Source organism: Sorex fumeus, unplaced genomic scaffold, assembly GCF_029834395.1.
Source record: "Sorex fumeus unplaced genomic scaffold, SorFum_2.1 ptg000021l, whole genome shotgun sequence".
NCBI lineage: Eukaryota > Metazoa > Chordata > Mammalia > Eulipotyphla > Soricidae > Sorex > Sorex fumeus.
Window position 1 is genome coordinate 13,924,338 of NW_026606078.1, and position 19,571 is coordinate 13,943,908.

At 38.7% G+C, this 19,571-nt stretch overlaps 1 non-coding gene across 1 annotated transcript; it reads right to left on the minus strand.

The window, feature by feature from the left end:
• Nucleotides 1-1,274: 1,274 nt before the first annotated feature.
• LOC130023007 (U6 spliceosomal RNA) lies at nucleotides 1,275-1,384 on the minus strand. The gene has a single exon (XR_008792356.1). It is a non-coding gene; the product is annotated as a U6 spliceosomal RNA (small nuclear RNA).
• Between the last annotated feature and the right edge of the window lie 18,187 nt (nucleotides 1,385-19,571).

Sequence of the window (19,571 nt, forward strand, 5' to 3'; positions counted from 1 at the left end):
AAAATCTTAAAAAATGTTGGCAGTAGGTCCTCTTGAAAGGTTTGAAATACTTCATTAATGAATCCATTTGGGCCTGGGCTCCTGTTTTGGGGGATACTTTTGATTATCATTTCATTTTCCTTGTAGTGATGGGTTCGAGTTTTCAAAATCTTGGTTCAGCCTTGGGAGGTAATTGGAATCCAGTAATTTATCAATTTATTCAAGATTCTCTCATTTCCTGCTGTAAAGATTCTCAAAATAATCTCTGATGATCCTATGGATTTTGTAGTTTCTATTATGATGTCCCCCTTTGCATTTCTGATTCGGTTTATTAGGATTCTTTCTCTTTTCTTCTTTGTGAGTTCTGCTAGTGGTTTATCGATCTTATTTATTTTCTCAAAGAGCCATCTCTTGCTTTTGTTGGTCTACTGGATTGTATTTTGGGATTATATCTCATTGATTTCTGCTCCAGGTTTTATTATTTCTTTCCTCCTGGCTAGTTTGGACTCCTTTTCTTGGTATTTTCCAAAATCTTGAGCTGTAAGTTATTTTTGTAGGCCCTTTCTATCTTCCAGTTGAATTCTGGCGGAGCTATAAACTTTCCTCTTAGAACTGCTTTTGCTCTGTCCCACATGTTCTGATAGTTCCTCGTTATCATTTTTTTCTGGAATCTTTTTATTTCCTCTTTCATTTCTTCTCTAAGCCAATGGTTGTTCATTATATCCCTCAAATAAAATATTTTCTTGCTGAGTTTTTGTCTGTTTGATCTATTGAGAAGTGAGAAAGTACTGTTGAAATCTCCATCTAGTATTGTGTTGCTATCAATGTTTTTCTTTAAGTCTATTAGAAGTTGTTTTTACGTATTTTTCTGGTCTGTCATTAGGAGCATATACATTGAGGAGGGTGAGTTCTTTCTGATGTACATATCCCATGATCATTAAGAAATGACCTTCACTGTCTCTTATAACCTTTAGCCTGAAGTCCACGTGGTCTGATAATAGTATGGCCACTGCAGCTTTTTGGAGGTGTTCTTTTCTTGAAGAATTGTTTTCCAGCCTTTGACTTTGAGCCCATGGTTGCTTTGATTATTCAGATATTTTTCTTGCAGGCAGCAGAATGTTGCGTTCAGTTTTCTATTTCATCCTGCCATCCTGTGCCTCTGAATTGGTGTACTTAGTCCATTGACATTGAGAGAGATCATTGTGATGGGGATTTTTGCTATCTTTATGTCGAAATTTTGAGTATTTGTGGGGCTTGTCTTAGCTTAAAGTAGCCCTGTTAATTCTTAATGCAACAAAAATATGGAACACTTTACAAGTTGGCCTGTCATCTCTGTGTAAGGATCATGCTAATCTCTGTATCATTTCAATTTTAGTATATGTGTTGCCAAGCTGAGTATAAAAGCTGATTTTTTTCCCTATTTTTCTCTTCTGATTTCTTTGAGTGTTGTCCTTACTCACTCCTATGGCAGACAGTGATTCCCAATCTAGGAAGGTATTTCAAAGCAGCTTGAAGTGATAAATTTAGAACATTAATGTCCCAGAAGGAAAAGTCTGGTTTTTACCATATTACATTTTACCATACCCAGGGCATAAGTTTTGCAAAATAATTCTTTTGGAAGATGGTGTATCAGTCTTGTTTAATGCTCTACCCTGAAACCTTCATTAAGAAAATTAAACTGGAGCCTTTTGATATTCTCACCTCGGTCCCGTGTACATCTCCAGAAAACGGTGGATTGCGTTGTCTGCACTTTGACCACCTTGAAAGTAAGTAGGATTTTTCTCCTGAAGGAAGAGGTGAGAAGCATATTGATGATTTCATTCCACCTTATTACAAGTTCAACTTGAAGGGAAGCTGAGACTCATGAGGCTCCTGTAAAGGACATAAAAGGGGTGTCAGTGTAGTTTAATGGCCAAGACACATTAACAACACAGATGACTCAAAGTAACCTGTGTGCATCTTTGTGTGTATAGTGAGTTTTATATCTACTCATAGTGATTCTCTGTCATTCCACATGGGCAAAACAGACCTGTAATTAAAAATCTAGTTCCCTGAGCAGAATGGGCTTTCTTAGGTGATTGAACATGTGTGTAATATTTTATTACTAAGCACATACAAGTGTTTGAATGATGTGTACTTTTCGATCTAAAATTAAGTCTAAATATCTCTGAAATGACAGTCTCCTGACACTGCACCTGGCTTTCCTCACCAGGGCCCCTTGGAGGGTGTGGGTTGTGTTTCCCTCACCACCCCGAGCAGAGACCTGACAGCTGAAGACCTCTGCATCCAGCAATAGGTATGCTTAAGACCACTCTCACCACACTTGAAGGAGCCTCATGCATGAAGAACTGGCAGAGGAACCCAGGTGTGCGGGACCCGGGGCTGAGATATTCAAATCTGCTCGGACCAAGAATGGGCCTCCTCCATCCAGATCCCCCATCTTCCAGTAGCTAAGGGTTACACCCCCGGACTGCCTCTGGAGCCATGTAATCCCATCAATGGCCAAGATCCAGAGACTGGATCTTGTTGATAAGACAACAACTCATATTGTCCAGTTCTCTTTCTCGGAGAACATGGCAGGTTACCAAGCATATCTTGCCTACATGGCAGAGACTGGCAAGCTACCCGTGGTGTATTCTATATGCCAAAACCCAGTAACAATGAAGTATCTCATTTCCCTGACCGTGAAAAAACCTCCAATGTGGTACATGCTAAAATCTGAAGGCTAGGACGAATGGAGATGTAACTGGTGCCTGCTCAAGGAAATCGTTCTCCACCACCAATGATACCAGTATTCCTCCCACCCTGCCCCCAAACGTGCCTTTGTGGCAGGGCATTCTCTTTTGTTCTCTGGGGCCATGGCATGCCAGAGAGCCACTCGTGGTGGGCAACTCATGGTCTTGGCTGGCAGGACGAATGGGCTGGTTTCACCCCTCACCCCCAATCCCACGAGGCTGTAGTTGCCCTGTCACCCTAGCTCATACCTGGCTGTACAATAGTCTTTGAGGTGGTGGGAATCGTGCCGCCAGGGGGGAGAAAGGCAGAAGCGACAAATACCCTTTCCCACCTGAGGGAGAATGGTGCCATAGCTTAATGCATAGTTCAGTCACATTTCAGCCAAAAGCCTCTGGGTTCTGAATTGGATCCACGTGCCTCTGGTGCTGTGGTCGTGCCGGATAGACTCTTGTGGGGGTCAAATCGTGATCTTGGTGGGGCAGAAAGAATGGCTCTATGGTCTACTTTTGTCATGCATCTCCCACCCAGAGCGGGTCCTCCAAATACCCTTTAGTGGGTGTTCTGACCTCTATCTGAGCTGCCTTTCCCCCCAGCATGTGATGCCGGCTTCCAAGGCCTGGAGCATACCTCCTAGTCCTTATCACTCTATTCTTGGGTATTAGTCTCTCATTCTGTTACTTTATATTCCACAGATGAGTACAACCTTTCAATGTCCGTCCATATCTTTCTGACTCATTTCACTTTCTATGTTGATCCACTTTATGCAAATTTCATGACTTCTTCTTTTCTAACAGCTGCATAGTATTCCACTGTGTAGATGAAACAAAGTGTCATTAACAAGTCATCTGTTCTTGGGTACTAGGTTTTTTTTTCCCCACATTTTGGCTATTGTGAACAGTGCAGCAATGAACATACAAGTGCAGATGTCATTTCGGCTGTACTTTTTTGCCTCTCCAGGCTATATTCCCAGGAGTGATATTGCTGGGTCAAATGGGAGCTCAATTTCTAGTATTCGGAGAACCGTTCATACTGTTTTCCAAAACGGCTGAACCTGTCCGCATTTCCACCAGCAGTGAAGGAGAGTCCCTTTTTCCCCACATCCATGGCAACACCGGTAGCTTTTGTTCTTTTGGATGTGGGTCAGTTTCAGTGGTGTGAGGTGATATCTCTTTGTTGGTTGGACCTGCATTTCCCTGATGATTAGTGATGAAGAGCATTTTTCATGTGCCTTTTGGCCATTCGGTATCTTCTTTGAGAAAGTTACTGTTCATTTCATCATCCCATTTTCTGATGGGGTTGCATGATTTCTTCTTGTAGAGTTCAACATGTGCCTTGTATATCGTTGATATCAACCCCTTATTACATAGGCATTGGGTGAATATCCTTTCCCATTCTGTAGATTGTCTTTGTATTCTGGTCACTGTTTCTTTTGAGGTGCAGAAGCTACTTAATTTAAGATAGTCCCCTTTGTTCATCTCCGTTTTCACTTTTTTGGCCAGTGGCATGTTATCTTTGAAGATACCTTTAGCTTCAATGTCGTGGACGGTTTTGCCCACCTTGTCTTCAATGTACCTGATGAATTCTGTTCTGATGTTGAGGTCTTTGACCCATTTTCATCTGACTTTTGTGCTTGCTGTTAGGTAGAGGTTTGAGCCCATTTTATTGCATGTAGCTGTCCAGTTTTTCCAGCACCGTTTGTTAAAGAAGTCTTTCTTGCTCCACTTCACATTTCTTGCTCCCTTATCAAAGATTAGATGAACATATATTTGAAGGTGTGTGTCAGTATATTCAATGATGTTCCATTGGTCGGCGGCTCTGCCTTTGTTCCAGTACCATGCTGTTTTAATTATTATCGCTTTGTAGTAGAGTTTGAGGTTGGGGAAGGTGAGGCCTCCCATCTTCTTTGTCCCAAGAATTGCTTTAGCTATTCGTGGGCGTTTGTTGTTCCATTTGAATTTCAGGAGTGATTGATAAACTTCTTTGAAGAATATTATGGGTATCTTTATAGGGATCACATTGAATTTGTACAATGCCTTGGGGAGTATTGTCATTTTGACAATGTTAATTCTCCCAATACATAAGCAGGAGATATGTTTCCATTTCTTCGTTTCCTCTTATTTTCTGTTGTATAGGTCCTTTACTTCCTTAGTTAAGGTGATTCTGAGATACTTGATTTTCTGAGGCATGATTGTGAATGGGTTGCTTTCTTCATGTCACTTTCTTCTCTCTCATTATTTGCATATAGAAAAGCCATAGACTTTTAGGTATTCATTTTATAGCCTGCAACTTTTCCATATAAATCTCTTGTTTCTAGGAGTTTTTTGGTAGAGGTTTTAGAATTCTCTAAATATAGTATCACATCTTCTGTGAATAGTGAGAGCCTGATTTCTACTTTTCCTACATGACTGACCTTAATATCTTTTTTTATATAACTCCTATTGCAAGTACTTCCAGTACTATATTCAACAGAAGTGCCAAAATGAATTTTTTTCTTTTTGGGTCACACCCTGCGATACTCAGGAGTTATTCCTGGTTCATGCACTCAGGAATTACTCCTGGCGGTACTCGAGGGACCATATGGGATGCTCGGAATCGAACTTAGTTTGGTTGCGTGCAAGGCAAACGTCCTACCCCCTGTGCTATTGCTCCAGCCCCCAAAATGAATTTTTACTAAACACTTTCTATCTGTAAATTTCTATGCTAAGAACAGTGGTATAAACGGTGATATCTGAGTAATTTACAAGTAGATTATGAAGACAGATAATATAAAGAATTTCTTTGTATGAATTTCCAGAATGTGTAGCTTTTATTAAATATATTAAGAATGAACCGGAGGTCTTGATTATACCATGAAAATGATTTCCCTGTTAGAAGTTACACTTCTAAAATGCAATAAAGTGACACATTTTGAAAATGTTGATTATTCGTTCATTAATTCAATGAATATTTATTAGTTTGGGGGTGCAGTGCCTCCAGGAAGTCAACCTGCACCCTCGAGGTGAGTGTATCTACAGTCAAATGGTGCCATCATGCTGCCTGATAACCCCAGATTTCCACTGTGCCTCTGGCTGGATCCCAACACCTCAGGACTAAGTTTGCCAAGAAATTAAACTCCCAAAAGATATGTGGGAGTCATGTACACAAACCACCCCTGGCTCAGCTATACAAGCTAATGTATTGGTCTTGCTTGAGTGACCCATAAATAAATCTTGAAAGAGATCAAAAGTCACAGTTAACCTTGGACCTGCACACGGCAGAACACACTAGGGTAAATCGGAGGGAGGCAGGTTAGTTTGTTGCCCATGCAACCAGAACTCAGGGCAGCCACTTGCTCCCACAAACCAAAATCTCTACCATGCCCTAGTCTCATTACATCGTCTCAGGATGGATTTCACTGAAATATAACAGCTGAAATTTCGGATATGCGGGTTTTATGACTGAAATCTCTAGGCTTTCTCTGAGTCAGGATGGGCAGCTCACCCTCACTGCCTTGTACTTATGGAAGCCGCAGCAGTCATGTCCATACCTCAAAGCAACTCCAGCCTTACCTTCCTGATAAAAATACTAAATTCTGCGGCTGAAGCGATAGCACAGTGGGTAGGGTGTTTGCCTTACATGCGGCCGACCCAGGTTCGAATATCAGCATCCCATATGATTCCTTGAGCTCGGCCAGGAGTAATTCCTGAGTGCAGAGCCAGGAATAACTCCTGAGCATCGCCGGATGTGACCCCCCCCAATAAAAATACTAAATTCCTTAAACAAACATGATGAGCTCTTAGTACCTGTAAGAGAACCATAATGCACAAAATTAAAAGGAGAGAGAAAGAATTTAAAGAGCCTGCCATAGAGACAGGCTGGGGGTGGGGTAGGGTGTTGGGGGATGTTGTAGGGAACCAGGGACATTGGTGGTGGGAAATTCACACTAGTGGAGGGAAGCATGTTGGATCGTTGTATGACTGGAAGCAAATTATGAATAGTTTGTAATGGTCTAATTCACAGATATTCAATAAAAATTTAAAAATATATATCCTTAATTGGTATCTCAGACTACTGTTAGAACTTTAAAAACCAGCATATCTATTTTTGTGTTCTCAGTAGAAAAAAAAATGTTACTCACCTGTAGGTGCCAATAGCTTGAAGAATGCTAAACCCAAAGATACATCAATGCTGGCCTCTGGCATGAATACTGTAATTGCAGTTATGTTATGTTTTAGAATCAGTTCATGGACAAGAAGTCAAGAGAAGCAGTGGCAAAGAGCAACAATGTTGAACGGATAATGTTTGAGGAGCTTGCAAGGGAGGCGGAAAGATTTGGCATGAGTAGAGGGAAAAAAAACGAAGAGTTAAGTATTAATAAGTATCATGACAAAAATGCAAGGGAGGTCATTTTTTGGCAATCGTCACACTCTGTTGAGCTTTTGGTGAGGATAAGTATTAGAAAGTATCTTCCCCATTTAGTGGTAAAAAGGTAACTTTGATGGGTACATTTAAAAATTACTTTAAAAATTAGAATCACCAAGAGATACACAGTTACAAGGTTGCTCATAATTGAGTTTCAGTCATATAATGTTCTAGCACCCTTCCAGTAAAATGGGGGGTGTTTTTGAAGGAATATCCCTGGTGCGAAGACTAGGGCATCTGAATCTTAACACATTTCACCAAATATGTGATCTGTACTCACATGATTTACACTGTCTCCCCTGATCTTTGATTTACGTTTTCATGCAATATTTCCTTGTGAAACTCACCAGAAGTGAGTGTCCCTATTTTAGACAAGTACATGTTTCTCTGACATTATATATATATATATATATATATATATATATATATTTGTGTTCTCTGTAGGAAAAATATATTACTCACCTGTGTGCCAATATCTTGAAGAATGCTAAACCCAAAGATACATCAATGACTGTCTTTGGCCTGAATACTGTAATTGCAGCTATGTTATGTTTTAGAATCAGTTCGTGGACAAGACTTCAAGAGGAGCAGTGGCAAAGTTGCATTAATGTTGAATGGATAATGTTTCAGGAGCTTGCAAGGGAGACGGGAAGATTTGGCATGAGAAGAGGGAAAAAAAACGAAGAGTTAAGTATTAAGAAGTATCATGACAAAAATGCAAGGGAGGACATTTTTTGGCATCATCACACTCTGTTGAGCTTTTGGTGAGGATAAGTATTAGAAAGTATGTTTCCCATTTAGTGGTAAAAAGGTAACTTTGATGGGTGTATTTAAATTTTACTTTAACTATTAGAATCACTAAGAGATACACAGTTACAAAGTTGCTCATAATTGAGTTTCAGTCATCTAATATTCTAGAACCTTTCCAGTATATTGGGGGCAGTTTTGAAGGAATATCCCTGGTGCGAAGACTAGGGCATCTGAATCTTAACACATTTCACCCAATATATGATCTGTACTCACATGATTTACACTGTCTCCCCTGCTCTTTGATTTATGTTTTCATGCAATATTTCCTTGTGAACCTCACCTCAAGTGAGGGTCCCTATTTAAGACAAGTACATATTTCTGGGGCATTATATATTTTTTGGTTGCTGGGAGAGTCTCTAAAGCAATGCTCAGGAGGTGTGGGGGCCCCACAGGCAATTCTCAGAAAACGTGTCCATGGTGCTTGGGGTCCTCTGAGGCTATACAGCCTTTGATACTCTGGCAATCCGGTGGTGCCGGGAGTCAAATTGAGCGCATGTGAGACAAGTTCCATAAGCACTACACTATCTCCTGCAGCCCTGAGTATTAGATTTATGTCAGCATTCCGAGGTCCTCCCTTTTGTCAGAAAGCAGAGACTTGTGCAGGAGAAAGTGGAAGAGACCTTAGGGTTTAGCTAGGTTGACTGAGTAGACGGTGATACCATTAAGATTGGAACAGAAAGTAAAAGTAAAACAAGAGAAAGATCTAACAATAGCAAAGAGGGCCATAGTACTCAAAAAGTTTAGAAACAGGCACATTGGCAAGTAGTTTTAAAAAGCATCCAGGAGAGAATATAGTATTGTGAGTGAACGAATCTACTCTAAGGATTCATCTCATCCTTTAAATGTAAAAGGACAATGTGTTACAGTTACAAATTTACAAATAAGATATATACCATCATATATTTCATCATATATTTCTGCTGTGTTCCTATGCTTTACCAAGTATTATTCTAATTTTTAAATTTACTTTAATCATTAAAAGAGTATTTCCCTACATTAATCTTTTTAATGAAATGTTTCATTAAAATGTTTTTTAAAAAATTTATTTAAAATGTTTTATTAAAATGTTATTTAAAAAAGAAACATGTGGGCCACATAGTTAGTGCTATATGTAGAGGGTTTGTATGCAGCGAATCTGAGTTCAATCCCCAGAATCCTGAGCCTTCCAGAAGTGATCTCTGCATACAGAGTCAAAAGTGAGCCCAGAATACATATGGGTGCGCTCCATTTGCCACAAAAAAGGAAGAAAAGAAAAACATATAACTGATTCTTGAGTAACATAAAGGTTAAGGGTGCTAATTCCTATATAACTTTTGAAAGCCCCCAAATTTAATAGTCTGCTATTGACCAAGAAGATGGTTTTTTAATAGAATTTACTTACATTGTCTAAGTAGTGATATGTGTGGTATGGAAATCTGTACATTTTGATACATTTTAAAAAATTAAAATGCATTTTCTAATGGACTTTATAATACATTTGTAGTTTATAGTAATAAGTGATAAATTATATTTCTTTTTTTTGGGTGTATTTGGGCCATAGTATGTGGTGCTTGGGACTTCTGACTCTGTGCTCAAGGGTCATTCCTGGTGGTGCCAGCCATTAATTTCGGTTGACTGTGTGCATGGTAATTGCTTTAACCCCTATACTAAGTCTGGGGTCCAATCAAATAAATTATCTGCATATATTTTATACATTCATGGCATACTTTTTCTTAGATTTGTTGATATATCTAGGATATATTGATCATCTTTAGGAAAAGATATTACCTGATTTTTAAATATTTGTAATTTGTGGGGAAATTTTAATTTCTCATTTTAATTTGTGCTCTTTGTCTACTAGTGAGCTTGAAAATTGTTCTTGTGTGGTACTACATGGAAAATAGTATGCTAAGCGAAATGAGTCAGAAAGAGAGGGACAGACATAGAAAGGTTGCATTCATCTGGGTAACATAAAGTAACAAAATAAGAGACTAACACACAAGAACAGCTGTGATAAATACCAGGTGGTTCACTCCATGGCTTAGAGGCCAGCTGCATTCTCTAGGGGTAAAGGCAGCACAGATAGAGAAGGGAGCACCCAATAAAGGGTGCTGGGAAGATCTGCCCAGGAAGGGAGATGCCTGCTTAAAGTAGTCTATGAACGGAACATTATTGCCAGCCATTGTCTCTTCTGCAGACCACAGCAACCAAAAGGAGAGATAGAACAAAAGGGAGTGCCCTACCAAAGAGGCAGAGTGGGATGGGGATGGGGTTTGGGTAGGATACTGGGATTGTTTGGAGTGGAGAATGGGCACTGGTGGTGGGATGGGACCCAATCATTGTATAACTGAAACCCAAGCACAACAACTAGTAAGTCTACAGCTGTACCTCATGGTGGATCACTAAAGAAGCAAAAAAAAAAAAATTTAAAAAAAGGAAATTGCCCTTGTGTTTACTAGTCATTTACACTTCTTTCAATACAGATTATATGATCATAGTTTATGCTTATTTTTTCTATACAAGTTTACTAGCTAAATACTGATTTATTTCACAGCACTAATTTATTAAAAACATTCATACTTTGCCTATCATATTAATTGCCAGAATTTGTTGGTTTTACTTGTTTTTTGATCACGTAATTTGAATTTTAAACTTTTCTTTCAGATTGCAAAATTTTGACACAAATGAGCTTATGTTTTTCTTTATCTTCTACAGTTTTAAACTGAGAGCAACTGTTTGTTTTGTACAAATAAGATACCTGTGCATTTACAATTTCTTCTCATTATATTTACATTTTACCATATCTCGATTCATCTACAACTTATCATAGTAAGTGTTGTCATATTGAAAGAAACCACCATTTTTTTTCAATCATAGCACTGTAGCACTATGCTCCCGCGATGCCTCAATTCGCTCAAGCAGGAACGAGTAACATCTTACAAGAAATTGTGAGACTTGTTGCCACTGGTTTTGGCCTATCGAATACGTCATGGCTAGCTTGCCAACCTTTGCTTTATGGACAAGATACTCTGGGTAGCTTGAAGGGCAGAGGAATCGGAATCTGGATTCGCCTCCTGTAAGGCAAATGCCCTACCCGCTGTGCTTTAAACGTTATATAAAATATACTAGTAATACCAAATGTTGTTTCTTTAACAGTGCAATATAAACGATTTTTTAGTAATTTTCTTGATTTATTAATAAAATATGTAAGCTCTTGTGTATAATGGGAGTATTTTTCTAACAGAAGAGTCTGACGAAGGTGAAACTGTTATAACTATCTTATAGGATTCCATCTCCTTAGCCTGCTTCATTCTACATCTCTCTCTATCCAATCCGGTCTTCTTCTTGGGAATCTGACCTCCTGATTGCCTAGCCTCTACCTTTCAACTGCCTACTTTATGACATCATTCTCCCACCCATCCAACTACCAACTGGTAGAATCTTGGGGTTCCCATGCAGTTGTTTGTAAACAAATTTGAATCATCATGGCAAGTGACCAGTGACCAATCACCAATCACCAGTGACCAGTCATCTGTACTGGACACTTGTGGTCTTAAGCCGCTTCAGTGTTCAGACGTACTCTCGTACCGTCTCCTGTTCTCATCTACCTTTCATCGGTATTTCCTCTTCTCTGACCATGGCAGGTAAGGAATAATACATTTCAACGGTTTTCATTAGATATATCATCCCTAAACTTAGCAGTAAAATAAAAACAACATGTAGTAATGAAAGAAAGTATTCAAGTAGAATTTTATAAGCCTCATTTTAGCTTGACTTGGACATTTGCTGTGTGATTTTAGACATTGGCTTTCGTTCTCTCATATACAAAGTGCTTTTGCTCATTGATTACATTATATTTTAGAAATGTTTACAAGCTCAAATACACATATATATGTATGAGTGTTGATTCTCTGTGTTTCTTTTTCCTTTTAATAGTGAATTTTACATTATATCCATTGAAAAAATATAAATCAGAGACAGTATTTTTACAGAAACAGAAAATGTAGATGCTGTGGAAAACTGTTAATATATACTAGAATGTTTTCTCTATAATGGTCTCTCCACTTGTATTTATACTTCAGTATTTTAAATATAGTGCCATTACACAGTAATAATCATTGATCTATGAGTTTTCTCTTTAAACCAGGTATTAAGAAAATATGGGGCATGGGGAAGTTGTGGAGTGCTGAGTGGTAGAGAGGCAAGCCCTCAAAGGTAAGAAAGTTTGGGATCACTTTCTTCAAATATTGACCAATAGAATTCAAGACGATATGAGGGAGAATAAAATAGGAAAGAAAGAAAGAAAGAAAGAAAGAAAGAAAGAAAGAAAGAAAGAAAGAAAGAAAGAAAGAAAGAAGAAAGAAAGAAAGAAAGAAAGAAAGAAAGAAAGAAAGAAAGAAAGAAAGAAAGAATATAGACAGCGATTATCAAGGAAGCGGAAAACGTTTGGACAGAATGTTGAAGAGAACCAAAGATTTAAAATCAAAAAAGAAAGAATACATATTAAATATTCTGAGATAAATACACTGAGAACAAGTCAAAGCAATTTACTTCAATAAATGCCAGGACTAGAAAGTATACTATGCCTTGAATAGGGTACCATAAGAAAAGCAGTTTATGAGAAAGCCATCCTTGATGGCTTTTTTCCTTATTATCTCTTAGAACACAGTACATGGTACTTGAAAATTTGGCGTATAAACATGCTTCAGAAGTGATGCTTCCCATAAATACCTAATAGTGCTTATTTAAGGCGGTGGAAGAAAACGGAATCTTCAATGGTTTTATTACGTTCTGGTTTTTAAGTACATGGACTCGCTGCCATTTAAATTTAACAAATGGTATATTTTAACTTGAATCAGGAGATTTGATTCATTTGTGTGGTAAGTAGGTTCCAGGTTAAAGGTGCTTGTCATATTTACAAATATTATTTCATGTGATTTTTTCTTCCTTACATGAGAATATTTTGATAATAGTCAACTTCTGTTTTTAGATCCTAAGAGGACATAGAAAAATCAAGTCTCACATGTCTAATTGCATATTTTTGTCATATTTGTGAATTCTGAGTTTTCCTACATTAAAGATATTTTATTGGATTTGGTGCTCATTTATTAGACATTGAGAAGAACGTTTTCCTGACTGAAAAAGATAATTCTAATCTAGGTGTTGAAATTAAATTTGTAATATTTTGTGATCACTTTTTAAATGATCTTTTGTGTTTCTTGTGTGATCAAGTGAAATCCTATGCTATGTTTAACAGGTATTGTTTGCTTGTTAATATTCAAAGGTATTGATGAGAATAATTTTTTTGTACTTTCGAAGTTTCTTTCTGTATTTTCCTCATTTAAAACATTTCTTGTCTATGAAATACAATCACGTTTATTCCTATTTTCTTTTTGTTATGTAGTTACTGGTAAATCTTTTCGGTTTGATGGACTGGTAAAGTGTGCACTCAAAAATCACCTTCTATTCCATTTTTTTGCTAGCTTTTTTTTCAAAAATAGAATAGACTCTTCATATTGTATATGTGGAACAATTTATTAATAACCTTATTGGACTATTTTATTTGGTTTTGTTTGAGACCACATCCACTGTTATTCAGGGCTTACTCTTGGGTCTGCTCTCAATAACTTACTGTACTATGCTGCTTGCTACAGAGCCCAGATTTCATTGATATCTATATACTTCTTTTTCAGTTCTGTGATACATATTTTTCATTATGTTTTCTTTATATTTCCTCCTATGTAAACCACATGAAATGGAAAAATTATATTCATGTATGCATTATTATTCTTAGAGTTATTAGTAACTACATTTTAGATAAACAACTTAAGACACAGAATTTAAATAAAGTTTTCCTTCCAAAAACATTTCTTGGGAAAAACTCAAGTAGTTATTTTTGAAGTGGATCAAAACTCAGGGTAACCTTCAATGCATCAACAAGATTAAGTCATAAGTGAACCGTAAGTTACAGATATTCATTGCACAAGTCAAATGGAAACCTGATGATTACAATGGTAATAGTTGTAAAGACCCCAAATGCCTATATTAAAGTAAGGTATCTTCCTAACCATTTCTGCAAAGTAGTGATCATGCAGAGTCTTGGAAAAAAGTCCACATGCTTAGGTTCCGTAACTTGGAAATTCATAAGGGACAGAGAGATAGTACTGGAGAGGGGATGAGTCACTTGCCTTGTACACAGCCAATCTAGTTGAATCTCTGTCACTGCATACACTCTTCTGAATGTTATAAGGGGTCACTCCAGAGTGTAGAGCCAGAAAGAGCCCAAGATCATTGTCAGTTATTGGTCCAAACTATACTCCTTACCACGCCCAACAAAAATGATTGGAAAACATGAAGTCGCTTTGTCATTTCTGGCCCTCAGGTTTCTTCTTGTCCAGAGAATGTTACCCATTCTCCTAGACTTCCTAGTTTGGAAAAGCTTGCCTTATAGGAAATAACATATTAGTCCATAGGAGAGCAAGCTTCAGGCATTGCTAGGGTAAGGAGAAACTATCTGTAAGCAAGAAATCCAGTTACGGACAAGATCACCTGGTTCTTCTACAGTTCTGGGTTTATTTGGGAGCACGATATCAAATATACAAAGTGCCAAAAGATTCCAGGCTTTGAATCACCCCAAATTGTTGGAATTTTGGAAACTCAATTGATTGTTGGTACTAGAAGCATCTCAATGGCTTAAATTTTAAGTTAATATTGTTCCTCTCAGCATTGCAGGAGATTATTAGTCTCACAGAATTTTTTCATCACCCTGTTGTTCCTTACAGAAAATTTTCAAAATCCATCTGTATTGGGAACTTCACATACTCGACAGCTTTCCCTTCCTGTGGTGAACGATGCAGCTTCCCTAACAGGAAGTGTCTGCAACTACTCCAGATTACTGCTCCAGCTTTAAGTTCTTCTTGGCTCCTGCCCTCAGCCTCTGGCACCTCTTTCCAAAAACTGATGGATAGTGCCTAACTTTACCAACATTTTAGCACAACAATGCTATCTGGAGTGTTTAACCAGAGTCATATATCCACCTCAGCTTCTTCCTATACTAGTGTTTTGGAATGGTATAATTCAGGAAGTGCTGAAATGAAGTCTTCTATGGGAGACTTTTCTGTGACTGTCCTTGACCACGACACCGCTGTCTCTTCCATGTCTAAAGCAGCTCGCTATGAGAGAACCCTAGATACCTACAATACGCTGTCTGTGTACCCATCACTTTCTGCCAGTCTTGTTGAGAAAACACCATCTCGGTTTCCATATCAGAGTCAAAGTCTGTCACTTCTCCCCCAGGACCGAATCCAGGTGTATTACAATCATCAAGGCTCTCTGGGAACTCTCCTTTCTGGCCTGCAGTCCTATCACTCTATGTCATACACAGGACAAAACGGCTCTGCCCCCCAAGCTTACAGCAACTCATCTAGAGAAATGGTTATGGTTCTGAAGGAGGTCCAGCCGCCAAATAACCAAACACCAACCTCCTCCTTTGGAATCGACTTCTCTGTGTCTGCTCAACCCATCACAGAATCGAGTTATCAAGGTGAGTTAAACTGAGAGGAGGGAAAGAAAATTCAAAAATTGGGGTCAAAAAAGAGGAAAACTGTCCATAGACAGGTGGTATTTAAATACACTGAGATTTTTAAGTTTACGAAATGAAGTTAACTAAACTAAGTTCATGTTTACTCCCCTCACTCATTTTACAACATGTTATTTTCACACGCAACATAAGAGCTGCTAATGGAGATTGGAATTTATGATAGCATAATGGATATCTAGGTTTCATATAATGAAACTTCAGGAGCTCACAAAGGAATGCCACATTTTTCCCTAGTTATTTCATATACTTTTAAAATTTTCATTAGTTAAATATCATGAGGCACAGTTGTAGACTTACAAATTATTGTGCTTAGATTTCATTTATACAAAGATGTAGTACCTATCCCTCCACCAGTACCCATTCTCCACCACTAAGGATCCCACTATTCCTCCCAACACCCATCGCCCCAATCCCACCCAGCCTCTGTGGCAGGGAATGCCACATTTTACACTGTTCTAGTTCAGCAGTCCTCCAGAATTACCACACTAAAAGTAAAATACATGTCTTAAACTAGTATTTTCTTATTTTCTTAAGAAGTTTCAGAACTCTTATTGTAATGGGACCTCTTTAACTTTCCCTTCCATTAATGAACAGCAAGGTTCTGAATACACTTGTGGTTCAGAGATTCTGTCTCAAATCATGAAACCTACAAACTGTATTTCAGCGCAAATATCATGCTGAATTAGTGCTTCATTCATACTCTTATTCTATGATATTAACGTCCTTTTATTTTTCCATGAAAGTGAATAAATTGAGAGTAAAAAAACATTACAATGCTAAGCTCTGTATGGCACGTATTAGTTGAAAAGACTGTAATTTTTCTTTAAAAAAAATCTTTTGTTTGTAGGAGGTTGAATCTGTATCACAGTCCGAAGTGCTCAGGGATTAGTCCTGGGTCTGTGCTAGGGATCACTGCTGAAGATGCTTAGGAGATCATACGGGATACGAAAGATCAAACTGAGGTCAGCTGTGCGCAGAGCCAGTGCCTTACCAAATGGACTATCCCTCTGTCCAAAGTCTCTTATTTTTAAAGTTAGGTTACACAGAAACTCAAATACAAAGAAAACCAAAAAACAACAGCACCACATGACAAACAGTAAGAACTACAACATTTACCTCCAATCTTCAAGCACAGGGCCTTGTCCATTATCCGTAGAATACCCAGTAACAAGGCCTTGCCTGTTGCTGGTAGGTGCACAGTTGTTGTACCACTAGTTGTGTGGAGGGAATATCTCATTTCGCAGGCACTGATTTCTTCCTTCCTTCCTTTGTAGTGATGAATTTACTGGGGATGGAGACTTCCCTGGCATGGAAACCTTCAGGTCAGACATTTGGTCTGATACAAATTTCCAAATTGCCCACATGTTGCAGTAGCAGGATTCAAAGACCTGAGAGTAATCCACCACGTGAATTTGGGGAAGTTCCCATAATATCTCCAGACCAAAATAACCTGGGGCTGACCCCAACTCCAACTCAGGAACAAAAGTTTAAGAATTTTGATCAGATGAAAACTGGGCTTTCAAAACCTCTGGATACCTACCGATCCCAGTAGACCTAAATCAATGCAAAGATCTGCAGGTAATGAACACCACTGACACCATCACTCTGAAGCAGATGCATGAAAATTCAAGTGGTGCTAAGGGGACCTCCCATGAAAAATAGAAGAACAAAAAGGAGGCTTCTGAACCTCTTGAGGGAGAACCCAAGACCAAAATCCAGCCAAAGGTCCTAGAATGCTTGCTAGGGGGAGCGGGGATTGTTCCTAATGCTGCAGTCAGTGAGAGGTGTCCTATGACCACCGCCAAGACTAACAGCAAACCTCACAAAGCTGCCTCCAGCAGGATCAGCAAGACAAAGAGCCATGGGCAGGAGAAGATAAAAAACACCATAGAAAACTCTAAGAAAGCTAAGGAGTATAAGCAGCGAGGGAACAAGGTAAAGGCAGAAGAAAAGCCCTCCAAACATTAGATGAAACGCAAGAAAAGTCAACCTGAGCTTTGCCAAGAGGCCGTTAAAAAGCCCCGCCTCTACCTAGGCATACACATGCTGGATTCTGTCCAAATTTGGAATAGGCCGAGGAAGGCAGATGAGTCTAATATGACCAGAAGAGAAGTAAAATTGTCCGTGGAAGCTGTGTTTGCGCCTCATGGCCACCTTTGGAAAATAACCAAACTTGAGACACATCACTAAAAGGTTTGGGGGGTTTATCCATAAATGATGGTTGGGGGATGCGAACACATACACTGGGGAATAAACCTACCAGATGAGTGATCAACGCCCTCAGAGTCATTCAAGGATGACTCTATACAGGGCAAAGCCAAGAGAACAGTTGCAGCATGAAGCCTGAAGATAAGCTCCTGGGAGATGCAAAGATAAGTCACCATGTCCTCAGGTCCTCTGTTCAGCATTCCTAACTGCACCATTTCACTTATCCCAACAATATTCAGAGTTGCTGTTACGGTGACACTTCACTAGCGTGTTTCAACAATTAGGTCCATTGCCTCTGTAAGTCTTTGGATTTGTAAACTCCCCAAGGTAGCCAAGTCTGCTATGAGGAAATTTCTGGTGGGGGGAGATCAAATTATATTAGCTTTTGGGGCTGTTCTTTGGTCTTCCATGGTCCCTGGTGTCTGTAGTTTTCCCTAAACATTGCTTTTAACTGCAGCTCACACAAGAACCAACCTTATAAATGGCGTTATGGCTGCATTGCGGTAGGTACCGTACTAAGACATGCGTCCTAGGTCACCACTCCCAAAGCAGTTGGTAACAGGTGACCTTGAGCCTGGAAGGTTGTGGTGGAAAGAGATGGTCCTAGGAGAGTTAATGGGGTGATGGATGGATGGAAAGGAAACTGGTAAGGGTAGGGAAGTGGAAATCTGGTGATCATCATGGGATAGTTGGTGGATGTTTTTCAAATACGTTAAAATATTTTTTCTAAATGAAATTCAAGAGAAAAATACGGAAATAAGATAGGTTCTAAAGAACAGTTTACATATAAGACCCAGAGAGCTGAAAGGGCTGGCATTCCTTCTGGAGCTTTCAATCATACTATTTACTAAATATGACATTTTCACATCACTTAGCTGTGGAGAGTAATAGTGAGAAACAGAATGCCACCGGAAAAGCAAACTGGATGACCACCTTTCATAAAAGGCAGGTGGAAGGTGTTCACATGGATCCCAAGTGCAAAGATATGTTAACAGGAACATATATTTAACTAATTCTGCTTGGTACCAGTAACTACTTTGTTGAAAATTGGGGGAAATGAACGCAGTTTCTGACTGACCGGAGACTAACCAGTTAATAGATTTTCCCAGGAAATGGTAGTAGACTGGCTGGGAACAGAAAAACGTGAAAAGTGTTTTGCTACCTTAATGAATGGCTGGAGGAAATTGATCTCAGTAATCTCTTAAAACTAACAAGCTTCAACTGTCTTGAAGGAATGTTGTATTCACTGAGCAAAAAATGTTGGGAGAAAAGTCTGAACTGATGGGAAAAGAGACAATAATTGCAAAAAGAAGGGCTTGAAATTTGGGTTCCTCTGAAAACAAAGCTTGAAAAAACAAGATCTGGTGGGAACATTATTTACTGGGAATGAGATCTGAGGAGGAAAAGAGTGATATCAGGGATGTGAACAAGGGAAATCCAAGTTAAGAAGATTTAGCTAGCTGACTACCCCATGGGCAACATGGTTCCAAGACTTCCAGAAATTACCAAGGAATTTACTTTAATTTTCTTTCTTTTATATGGTCAATTACAACATGTATTCTGTGCCTTTTTCAAACAGAATTTGGAGTATTCATTTCTTTCTCAATATTCTGTTCATTGGTGTAAGCATCTTAAATAACTGCTGGATAACAGAATTATTGATCAGACTTATTTTTTACTTTAATGTTTAGTTCAGATTACTGAAAACTAGGTCTAAAGTAAAGTGTGTCTTGATTGGTACAAATAGAGAAGGGAGGTCTAGGGATGGAATTAGACATTATAGTGTACCACATTCTGTTCCTAATAAAACAAATAAAGGACAGTGTCCCAGATAGACTATTGAAAAAGATATTCTTCT